At 37.9% G+C, this 11,355-nt stretch overlaps 1 long non-coding RNA gene and 1 pseudogene across 1 annotated transcript; one reads left to right on the forward strand and one right to left on the reverse strand.

Moving 5' to 3' along the window:
* Window positions 1–5,682: 5,682 nt before the first annotated feature.
* Window positions 5,683–10,952, reverse strand: LOC146679058 (uncharacterized). Its single transcript, XR_014911819.1, has 3 exons — window positions 10,619–10,952; window positions 6,760–6,820; window positions 5,683–6,273 (listed from the first exon to the last, which is right to left on the reverse strand). It is a non-coding gene; the product is annotated as an uncharacterized LOC146679058 (long non-coding RNA).
* Window positions 7,710–8,959, forward strand: LOC146679059 (E3 SUMO-protein ligase ZBED1-like; annotated as a pseudogene).
* Window positions 10,953–11,355: the final 403 nt, after the last annotated feature.

The following is an 11,355-nucleotide window of genomic DNA, read 5'->3' on the forward strand; positions in this document are numbered from 1 at the left end:
TTTACTTCGTTGCAAATGTATAAAAAAAATACAAATACATATAAATACCTCTTGCAATATAAAATTCACAGATAAATATCCAATCTGTTGCCAAATGTAATAGCAGTGTTTCACACTATGCAATAAAGATGCTGGTAGTTGCGGTAAAGGTCCGACAGGCAATTTTCATAACTATCCGCCATTGCCTTTTCCTCTGACCTCGTGTTTATGCTCTTTTTCCCATGCACTAGCATCAAGTCAATTCGAAGGATGCAGCCCCTGAATTTGGACACAGCTAATATTTAGCAAATCGCGCATGCTAGTTTAACTTGCATTACTGTGAGAGGCCGAATGCTTAAAATAAAAGGAGAGAGAAAGAAAGAAAGAAGAAAAAATGCAAATGATAATAAAAAAAAGTGAACAAAGACCATGTCTTGCAATAACCGTCATTTAAAACCAAAGTGAATGCTAACAGAGCTAGGTAGAAGTTCAATGAGACAACCATACTAGCTTTAGCTAACTTCATTTACTTTGAAAGTGAATTACAAACGTGTTAAATATTGAATTAAACATATCAATAACCGCTAAAAACACTATAAGACTAACTGCAAAAACGGGTAAAAAAAAAAAAAAAGAAAAACAATGAAGTGGAAATGCTAATAATAGTATAAATATACCCAGAGCGGATTATAAATCAGGTATTAGACGGTACCGATTGGCACCGTCTAATACCAGATTTTCACTGTATTTGCTCCACTCCCGCTGTCTAATGACAACTTACACATTTGGAATTAAAAACATTGTTAAACAATTAATGGATAAAAACAACTTCGTTTGACTAAGATATTTTGAGTTATTTATTACTTACCTGTATTGTGGAAGATTCCGCAGAGGGAAATGGCAGTCCACTGAACACATAACTTCTCCGCGTTCCCGCCTCTTCACTTTTGGGAAGTTTGAGCATGCGCACTAGGCATCGGTTTTAGAGTTGTTGATTTAAAATAATTACATTTAATTGAACTGAAGAATGCAAATCTAGTTCATTAAACTTTTTGTTATTTTATGTTAAACCAACAACTGATAATGATTTAAAAACCTAAACTCAATATGTTCATGTTAAATAGACAAATGTCTATTGAATTAATCAAACAACTGCCTTAGTTGACTTTTTTGAGTGTAGTTTTATTCAGCTATCAGTTGTTAACTTAAAACAAAGAAAAAAAAAAAAAAATATATATATATATATATATATATATATATATATATATATATATATATATATATATATATATATATATATATATATATATATATATATATTTGTGAATTATTTAAAATGAATTTTCTCATTTTCACAGGCTTATGCACTGCACTCTCTGTTCCTTCTAGATGAATGGATCACCACACGGGTAATTCAGTGGTTGTACAGAAGATGCACCGAAGTGCGACAGTAGTTATCATATCTCTGATCAAGTCATTCATATGTTGTGACATCTAATTCCAGTGTGCATGGACAGGCAGCAGTCACTGAGTAACAGAATTTGTTGCCTGGAAAATGTAGTCACTTTAAACTCCCAAATTATTTATCCTTCTCACATGAAAAAGTAACAACGACGACACAGTTTCTGTCTCAATTTGAAAGCAGACATGGCTGGGGTTTTTTGTTTTGTATTGTTTTTTTGACTGATAACCTGAACTCTCAGATTAAACCACCTATTCTTTCTCGCATCCAGTCCAATACACCCACAGTCTCACTAACTATCACAAGCAGCTAATATTGCCTTGGCCTGCTAACAAGCACCCCTATCACTCCTTCCTTGTAAACCCCTGAAGCCCCCCACCCATTAGCGGTGACCCTGCTGACAGAGCTCCCAGTGTTTTAAAGGACAGGAGGCAGAGGCTAGCGCCTCCCAGACCAAAGCCTGGATTAGTTACTAATCCTTGGAGGTATTTCTCTCACTCCCCTGCCACCCCCTGCTTTTCAGGAATCTGCTTGCTGCATGACTTAAATTTTCAAGGCAAAAGAGAGATGTGGGAGACTGCAAAGCACAGAATGGAAGTCAGAGTCAGTTAATGAAACTGTTAGAGAAGAAGGGAAAAATGTATAGTGTAAAATCTGCCTCTTGGCATTCTAGTTTGGCTGCTATAGAAATGTGTGAACTCTTCTTCTTGCTAATTTCACTGAACCCCTCCTTAGGCTAGTAATTTCACTGGCCTGACATTTCTATATTAGCATTCGGTTTATGTGTAAGTGTGTAAAAAGCTTCTATTTTAAACACAAAATGTAAATACCCTGAACTTAAAGCTCAGGTATTGAAATGGCCCTGACTAACTCTGATGCTATCTGCATTCAGTGTTTCATCCCTATTTTCAGTATCAACAATCTGCACAGCATGCAAGCTACCCTCACTATGGTTAACCTGGGTACTATGAATTATAATTTGCTTAACTGTATACATATTTTATTTCTAAATGAAAATCACAAAGCCTTGCCTTCTCGTGTAACAGCTTCGATCCTTTAATCTTTAATTCAGCTAAGACACATTATCTTGTGAATGTACTTGCATGACATGCCACATTATACAAGCATGTCGCCGCTTTATATACACTAAAAGACAGGCTCTCACTCTTTTTTCTTTTATCGTGTTTATTAGCTCCACAGGTTGTGACTGGCTGGCTTTGATGAGGGCACAATAATGACGTTCATCATCATGTAACCATCTCACTAATTACCCTGTCATAATCACTGTCATCAAGGAATTCGACGCCGAGTCCTCATTTGCAGAGGTTGAAATATTCACGCTCTTCTCGTGGAAGTTGAGCAGCATGAATTTTAAAACGATTACACTCCAAAAATCTCTGGAGGGACATGCAGGAAGAAGCCATTTCAATCAGTTATTCTGTTTTTTTTGTTTTGTTTTGCTTTAACAACAGTTAAAGTCTCAGAAAAAAATGGGGCACAGGCCCATAGATTATGTTTGAATAGACAATGTCATTACACATGGCATGACCCATCTGGTCAAAATAAATCAAAGCAAATACGTGTGGAAGTGACAGTTCAGTCATACTGTTGTCAGAAAGACTATAGTTGTTTATTTGTTTGTGGGTCCTCTTCCCTTTATACCCCTTCTTCTCTTTCCCCAGTAGAGCAGATTGGATTATACTGAGGACAGGCAGCAGAATTAGTGTTGGATCGCTGCGTCGCATATGCTCCCCAAGGAGCGATGGTCTTGAAGAAAGGGTGTGTGTGTTTGTGTGTGAGTGCAAGTGAGAGAAAAGCAGAGAGAGATAGAAAAAGAGAGACTGAAGCAGATGGTGGAGTTACTCAATGTTCAAACATCCCTGGGCAGTAGTAGGGTGCACATTGTTGACTCTTCGCCTGTAATAACTGAAGTCATGTTTCTTACTGCCACATTTCATGCTTTAGTGGTTGGATGATGCACTATATTCTTGTGCATAGCTCCAGATTTGCAGGTTGATAGTGTAGATCCAGAATAGAAAGGTCTACGTGTGATTCTGTGGAAGGAAGATTTTCTATGTTCAATTTTGAAGGGAAGCCTGAACCTGAGGCTGTGAAATAACATCTCTTGCTTTAGAAAAGAAGAGGAAAAGGGCAGTTATTTGATGTTACCAACTAATTCACTTAGGTATAACCAGCATAATCATGTTGTCTCTTATAATGTAACATATATTGAAGTGAAGAAGAAGAAATGTCTCATTTATCACATATTTGGGATACTGTTTTGCTACAGTAGATGAAATGTAATAATAACGGAAGCTACTTTTTGCTGTTCAGTTATTCACGAGGGGTTGCCACAGCGGGTACCTATGCATGTTTGACTTGGCAGATTTTTTCACACTGACTGCACTCCCTGACACAACTCCAAAGGGATTTGTGTTTTCTTGTGGGATTGAACCAGGCTTTATTAATAATCTGTAGCAATAATAATAATAATAATAATAATCCATCCATCCATCCATTTGCTTCCGCTTATCCTTTTCAGGGTCGCGGGGGGTGCTGGAGCCTATCCCAGCTGTCATTGGGCGAGAGGCGGGGTGCACCCTGGACAGGTCGCCAGACTGTCGCAGGGCTAACTAATAATAATAATTTAAAAAGTAATAAAAATCTGATTAAAATAAAATATTTCAAAATTACCAAAGCAAAATAGAATTTTAAATGGTAATAAATTGTTAAAAATGAAGAGTTGGTTAACTTTTTCAGGTGTGATCTAGTGAAAGATTACCTGTATATGTCCTCGTGGCAATGGAGCTGAGGGTTACACATAACCAGCTCTGTAGGTTTTCTTGTATGTGATTACCATCAGTCTTGTCTTACTCACATTCAGGAGCAGATGATTCCACCTAGACCACTCCACAAAATCGCCCATATGTGTTCTGCACTGCTCCTCCTCCACATTGCAAATACATCCCACCACTGCAGATCATCAGTCTATTTCTGTAGGCGGCGTGACCTGGAGTTGCACTTCAAATCTGAGGTGAACAGGAATGGATACTGCACAGCCCCCCTGTGGCCCTCCTGTACGGCACATCACCAAATCAGACAAGCTGTTGCCCCTGTCTCACATACTGTGATCTGCCTGTCAGGTAGTCAGTAATCCATGAGAAGGTTTACATGTATACTGATGTTTCCTTTAGCTTCTCCCTCAGTACCAGTGGTTGTAGCATGTTTAAGGCACTCAGTGTACAGCCCTTACTGTCTAGATAGGAGTAAGGCCTCTGCATCTTAAAGACCACGTCATATACTCCCATTTTTGGTTGCAGAGGGTAAAGTCACCACAGTCACCAAGTGTTTCCTCAAAGGGGGTTAAATGACTGTCACCTTAAATGAAGGGACTTTTTTCTTTTCATTCCCAACATCCAGTGTGTTGTTCTGCTTGAGTTTGGTGTCCTCCTGTAGGAATTCTTGGATTTCCAAAGTTTCACCTTCCTCAGGTCTTGATTGTTTCCAAACCTGAAGGATCCTTTAAAAAGGGCACTTGTCACTGGTGATTCAGGGCTTGTTGTTCACAAATCTGTCATGCATTTCTGGCTGGTACGATGATGTGTTCACAAAATCTGACATACTTTTTAATGCAGCCATACAATACTTCATAGTACACTGTAAAAAGAATAACCCTATTCAAATTAAAAAAAATGATGTCCAGTTGTCACATCCAAAATATTTGGCTTTATAGAATCCAAATTGAGTCACTTGATATGACCTGATACTTTTATGTTGATATAAACAATATTACTAGACTTGACTGAAACTTTAAATTTTGCATTGATCCAAATTGATTTTTTTACATAGAACCATATTTTAATTATTGAACCAAGCTAATATATTGAAATTTAACCAACCTAATGTATTCACATCGAACCAAATTAACATGAACTAATATGTTTGTGTTGAAGCCAGGTAATTGATTTACATATATTCAAACTATATTTTTTACATTTCATTTCAGTTCAAAAATGCTCTGCATTTCCTATAAAAAACAAGACAGTTGGCCAACCAATTATTTCAAAATTATTTATTGTTCCAAACCATTTTAACTATAATCAATAGAGAGGATTAGTAATATACAGATTTAGTGCTACGGCAGAAATGATTAGAGAAATGTTTGTTTTATAAAACCTGCAATCTTTTGAAAACCAGTATAAAACCTGCAATCTTTTGAAAACCAGTATAAAACCTGCAACCTGTCTAAAACTGGCATAAAACCATTATAAAAACTCTTTTTAAACCAATTTGCAAGTACTCAAAAATGTTTATATGTGCACTGTGCCTGTACAATGTAAAAAAAAAAAAATCTACACATGTATCAATGAAATCAACTTAAATCTCCCTTTCAAATGGGTGTTCTTATAAATTTTGAATGTAGAATACCACTGCAGGCCAACCAAGCAAAATAACCAAGCACACATGCACATGCATGTGCACATACACATGCACACATGCATGCAAACACACTACTGTGCAGTGTTAAGTTCACAATTAAGTTTGCGAATCTTAGAGGTCATCTTGTTAAAGTCAAGCTCCATCATAATCTTTTGAAGAGCCTCAAAGGTGAACCTGAATCCTCGTGGATATTCCATATTAAGAGCATAACAGAGTCCAAAGACCATTGCCACTCCAGCTGCCACAGAAGGCAACTCATTCAGGACTTCCACACCATCAATGATTATCCCGATGTCTCGAGGCTGATGTAGGAGGCTTGAGTTGTCCCTGAAGACGAAGAGTGCCATGGTGGTACTCTGCAGCTCTTCCTCAGCTTCATCTTTCTGGGATATCTTGAGGTAAAATATGGAACAAAATGTACAAGTGAAGAACTGAAGTCTGGCACACCTGATAAATCTTTGACCATAATAAACTACTATTTTGATAGTTGTTTGGTCACAGACTATTAGAACAATTATTTGACTAATCAGATTGTGAATTGCATAATCATTAAATTAAATCAATGGTGGAACATTTTCATAAATGTTCCACAAAGCCCAAGAAAAAAAAAAGAAAACAATACAGAACCCTAAGATATTAACTTGATGAGTTGATTAATCGTTGCTGTCCTACATTAATCACTGCATTTAATAGCAGAGTTGTCAAATTTACATCAAGAGACTGCATCTCATGTAGAGACAGAACAGATATGGACATACCATGTATTCTTTTATCAAGTCCTCAACACATCAGCAAGGTGAATGAGAGGATAATGATGGAGGGTCTAGATTATTATGAAATGTTTAAAAAGGATGTGCAGTGTAAATGCAAAATGATACCTGTTCAGATTAAATGAAAATGTATGCTTCAGCCATGGAATGGATGGAGCGATCTGTGGTTCTGAAAGCATACAGAAAAAAAAGAATAATGTTACTTCTCTATAAAACACATTACATAGAAAAACCAAGAAATACGTAACATGACATACCAAACAGTCTACAGACCAGCCATTAGCGACTAAGTTTGGCATAGGGTCAATTTTTTGCTGTTAAAATTAAAATTTCTTCAGAAAATGCACATTTTTCCGAGCCGCGCCTGAAAGTCAATTGAAGGAATTAGTCTTATGTCATTGATCTTATATGCTGGCTTGTTATTTCTGTCTCTAAATCATGCACATTAATAATTATCTTTTGCGCTCGGTGTACACACACATAACACACAGATATTTATATGAAGAGAGACAAACGTGCGCGCACAAACACAAGCTTGTGTCTAGAAACCGCGAGCTCACCAGAAAAATTCAAACGAAGCGGAGCACGGAGTTATACTATGAATGTTATGAACTATGAACTTATGCTAGCTAGCTTTATCCACCACCGATGCATCGTGGTAACGCTAGCTAGTTAGGCAAAAAGCCGTTTTTTACCAGTATACTAACTTGTATTCCCGACTGTGATGGTCGGTTTCTGGTAACCAGTTCTAACGTTGCGCAGGATAGCTAGCTAGCTTATAGCTAGCAGCTACAATCATGCAAAAATTAGGGGTGGCTGTCGACTAGGGATGTAAGAAAATATCGATACAACGAAATATCGCGATATTTCGCGCAATGATACTGAATCGATATTTAAAATCACTGTTATCGATTTTTTTAATTGAAAAATGACATGCATTTACTGTTTATTTCTTTTGTATGTTGGAATTCAAACTCCGGCCACTGGTTTGCAGTTTTCACCGCCTTTACTATGACGTAAAAACGAGGTCTCGCGATAACTGTAGAAGCATCTAGTTTGCCAAAAGAACGAAGTAGAACAGTCAGTGGACGTGTGTGATGCTAGCTAACTGATGACTGAAGAGGAGAGGATACAGCCGGCCCCCGCAGCTTTCAAAGCTGATGTGTGGACTTATTTTGGATTTAGGACAAAAGAAGGCAGTAAAGACTATGACAAGAGCTATGCAGTCTGTAAAATCTGCACCGCCAGAGTCAAATATTCCGGTAACACAACAAATTTACGAACACACGTGTCTAGACACCATAGCGACGTAGCGTCAAATGCTAATTTTAAAACAAAATGAGGTGATTCCTCTCAACGGACAATTGAAGAAGTTAACTTTTCGAAACTACCAGCAACTTCAACTCGTGCAACAAAAATAACGCAGTCAGTACTTGTTTTTATTTGCAAAGACATGCGCCCCCTGAGTGTTGTGGAGAATAAAGGATTTCGTAATATGATTAAAACGCTGGAGCCCCGTTACACCGTTCCTTCTCGACAACACATCACGGACATCGCTCTGCCAAAGTTGTACCAAGAAGTCAAAGCGACAGTGCTGGACTCTCTCAACTCGGCTGAGACAGTTGCTCTGACATGCGACGCTTGGACTTCGAGAGCCACTGAATCGTACGTAACTGTTACAGCACATCACATAACAGACCAGTGGAACCTTCAGTCTCATGTACTACAAACCCGAGCCATGCATGACAGTCACACAGGTGAGCACATTGCAGCGTTACTAACTGACGCTGTGGCTGAATGGGGATTGAACGCAAAGGACCTTGTTGTTGTTACCGATAATGCACCAAACATGGTTCTCGCGGCTAGACTTGCAGGCATGACGCACATACAATGTTTTGCACACAGTCTGAATCTCGCCTCACAGAAAGCACTGAAAATACAATCCGTGGTGCGACTTCTCGGGAGGATCCGACGTGTAACAGCCTTTTTCAGGCGCAGCACCACAGCCAGCAACCAGTTGAAGCAGAAACAGTGCCTCCTTCAGCTACCAGCTCACAGATTGATCACGGACATAATTACAAGATGGAACAGCTCCTATGATATGATAGAACGATTTTTAGAACAGCAACCAGCCATCTGTGCAGCTCTGCTTTCTGCAGAAGTTAGGAAGAGTGAAAAAGAAATTTTCACATTAAGTGAGTCTGACATCACATGTGCAGAAGAAGTTGTCAGGGCACTCAAGCCTATGAAGGACGCCACCCTGGTGATGTCAGAGGAGAGTATGCCAACCCTGTCCATCATTGCTCCTTTTCATGCCAAGCTTGTGATGGGTGCACAAGAAAGTGTTGATGATACACCGACAGTAAGGGACATTAAGACTGCCATAGCAGAAGATCTGGGAAAGAGATATGTAAATGAGAGGGAGACACTATGGATGGCATCAACTGTTGATCCTCGGTTTAAGGACCTGCCCTTCCTGTCTGAAGCAGAGACCAGTGAGACCTATTCCAGACTGTTGGACACTGTGGTGACTGTGATAAAGAAGGAAGAAAATGTAAGTAAATAAATTAGTTTATTTGGAAAAATTCAACTGAAGTTATAAGCAAGTGAATAAAGTAAAAAGAAAAAAAAAAAAAAAGCATATTGATGACATTTGTCATCAAATATTAGTGAAAAACAGGGTGAATCTTGGATTTGAATTTTGACTTTCTGACATTAATACTATTTGAATTTAATGTTTTTCAGCAGCAAAAGAATGAGGAGACTGACAAACAGGTGGAGGAAGAGAATGCCACAGAGGAGGCTCATCACCCACATATCAAAGACAACTTTGACTCCATCCCTCGGCCACCCCTAAAAAGACAGAGGACCTCATGTGCATTGGTGGACTTGCTCGGAGCTACGTTTGCCTCTACTAGTGACAATACTGCACCAAAATCAGAACATGATGTTGCTGCAGCTGAGATCAAGAGGTATAGAGATGAGACCCCTTTGCCTCTCACAGGAAATCCTCTCAGTTGGTGGAAGGACCATGAACAGGAATACCCTCAGCTATCCAAAGTAGCAAGGAGTTTCCTATGCATTCCTGGAACAAGTGTCTCTGCAGAGAGAGTTTTCTCCTCTGCAGAGACATTGTAAATGCACAGAGAAGTGTCCTGAGAGCTGACCATGTCGATCAGCTTGTATTCCTGCACAAAAATCTGGAAATTGAAAAATAAACACTGAGAAAACACTACACATGTAAAATCTCTGATATGAGAATGTTTGACATTTTGGTTGAGTCTCATAAGCACTTATTTAGATGAGTAAATTCCTTTTTTCAGGTTGTACTAAAAGTGTTCCATTGATGGACACTGCAGAGCTGTACTTTATTTTATTAACACTTAATTGTAATAGGACTTTACATTTTTTGTTAATGTTTACTTGGATGGATTCTTCAAGCAATTTCATTTTTGATTTATATTTGTTTATGTTAAGGTCACATAAAAAGTTCTTTGTTTTGATGCTCCATAGAGCAGTTTTTGGATAAGTATTTTACAATCATAGTACTTAGAAAGACTTCAGTGTTACATGTTTACTTTTTTCATGTTAAAAAATACTTGATATTTCAGTAAAGTAGTTTTTGTTTGTTTATTTGACATGACTTCTAATAAGGCAGATGTTAATTTCTCCATTCATTTTGAACTTAGAGTGTTTTTGTTTCAGATGTTTCATGTCAAGCATTAAACAGTTTGGACTGTTTACTTGAGTTTTCCTAATTAAATTTAGTCCTACTAAACACAAATATCGTCTGGCTTTTAGTATTGCAATATATCGTATCGTCTACCCTGTATTATGATACATATTGTATCGCCAGATTCTTGCCAATACACACCCCTACTGTCGACCCAGCTTAAATGGGGTTATTTTCTGCAATTTTGGCAATACAAATTATAAAAGCTTTTGTAACACACTTGGCTTTACTTACGTTTATTTTCAGATGAAATTAATCAAAGATGTGACATGATGTTTCCAGCAGCCATGCAGAATAAAAATGGGTCCCGGTCTATTTCTGGTGGGCGTGTTCAAGTGCAAATCACTTTGACTCAAATTAAAGATATTATCTGTTCAACATGAAAAGAAATATATGTTTTGAGAGAAATCAAAAACTTTGCGTTGTGTCCTTTGTACAGATATTTAGTTTCATCCAAATCAAAAGTGGTATTTTAAAATGCAAAAAGAAAGGGTTTCACAATCAAATCAATGATTTTATTCTGTTTTGAATGGCACTTATTAGATTGAATGAATGACTGCATGTTAGACTTTTTTCAGTGTAACAAGTTCAGGATTGCATCACTTTTCAAACATGTACATTTGTACATGCATCATATGTGTCTTAGTGTTAGGTTGCAGTGTTATATTGTACCACTGCCCATGTTTAAGAACTTCAAACTTTGTTGACACGCACTGATAAATGTATTGTTTCAACGTGACAGGGCTTCCTCGGAACAAGGCTCATAGAGAAGTCATTTTCAGAGACTGCTGTACAATCTCCACATTATCCAGCACCTTTGTTGCAGACAAAGGTGAGAGGGTTTTTTGGACCCTCAAAACATTTCTAACCCTCAAAACATTAGAGGGTTTTTTGGACCCTCTAATTTCCGAGTACATGCGAAAAAATATTTTCTGGTCTGTTAAAAAAAATAGTTAAAGTGTCCTAAAAGA

The sequence above is a fragment of the Rhamphochromis longiceps genome, linkage group LG1, assembly GCF_057381845.1.
Source record: "Rhamphochromis longiceps isolate RC_006_pf linkage group LG1, R_longiceps_female_GT1.1, whole genome shotgun sequence".
NCBI lineage: Eukaryota > Metazoa > Chordata > Actinopteri > Cichliformes > Cichlidae > Rhamphochromis > Rhamphochromis longiceps.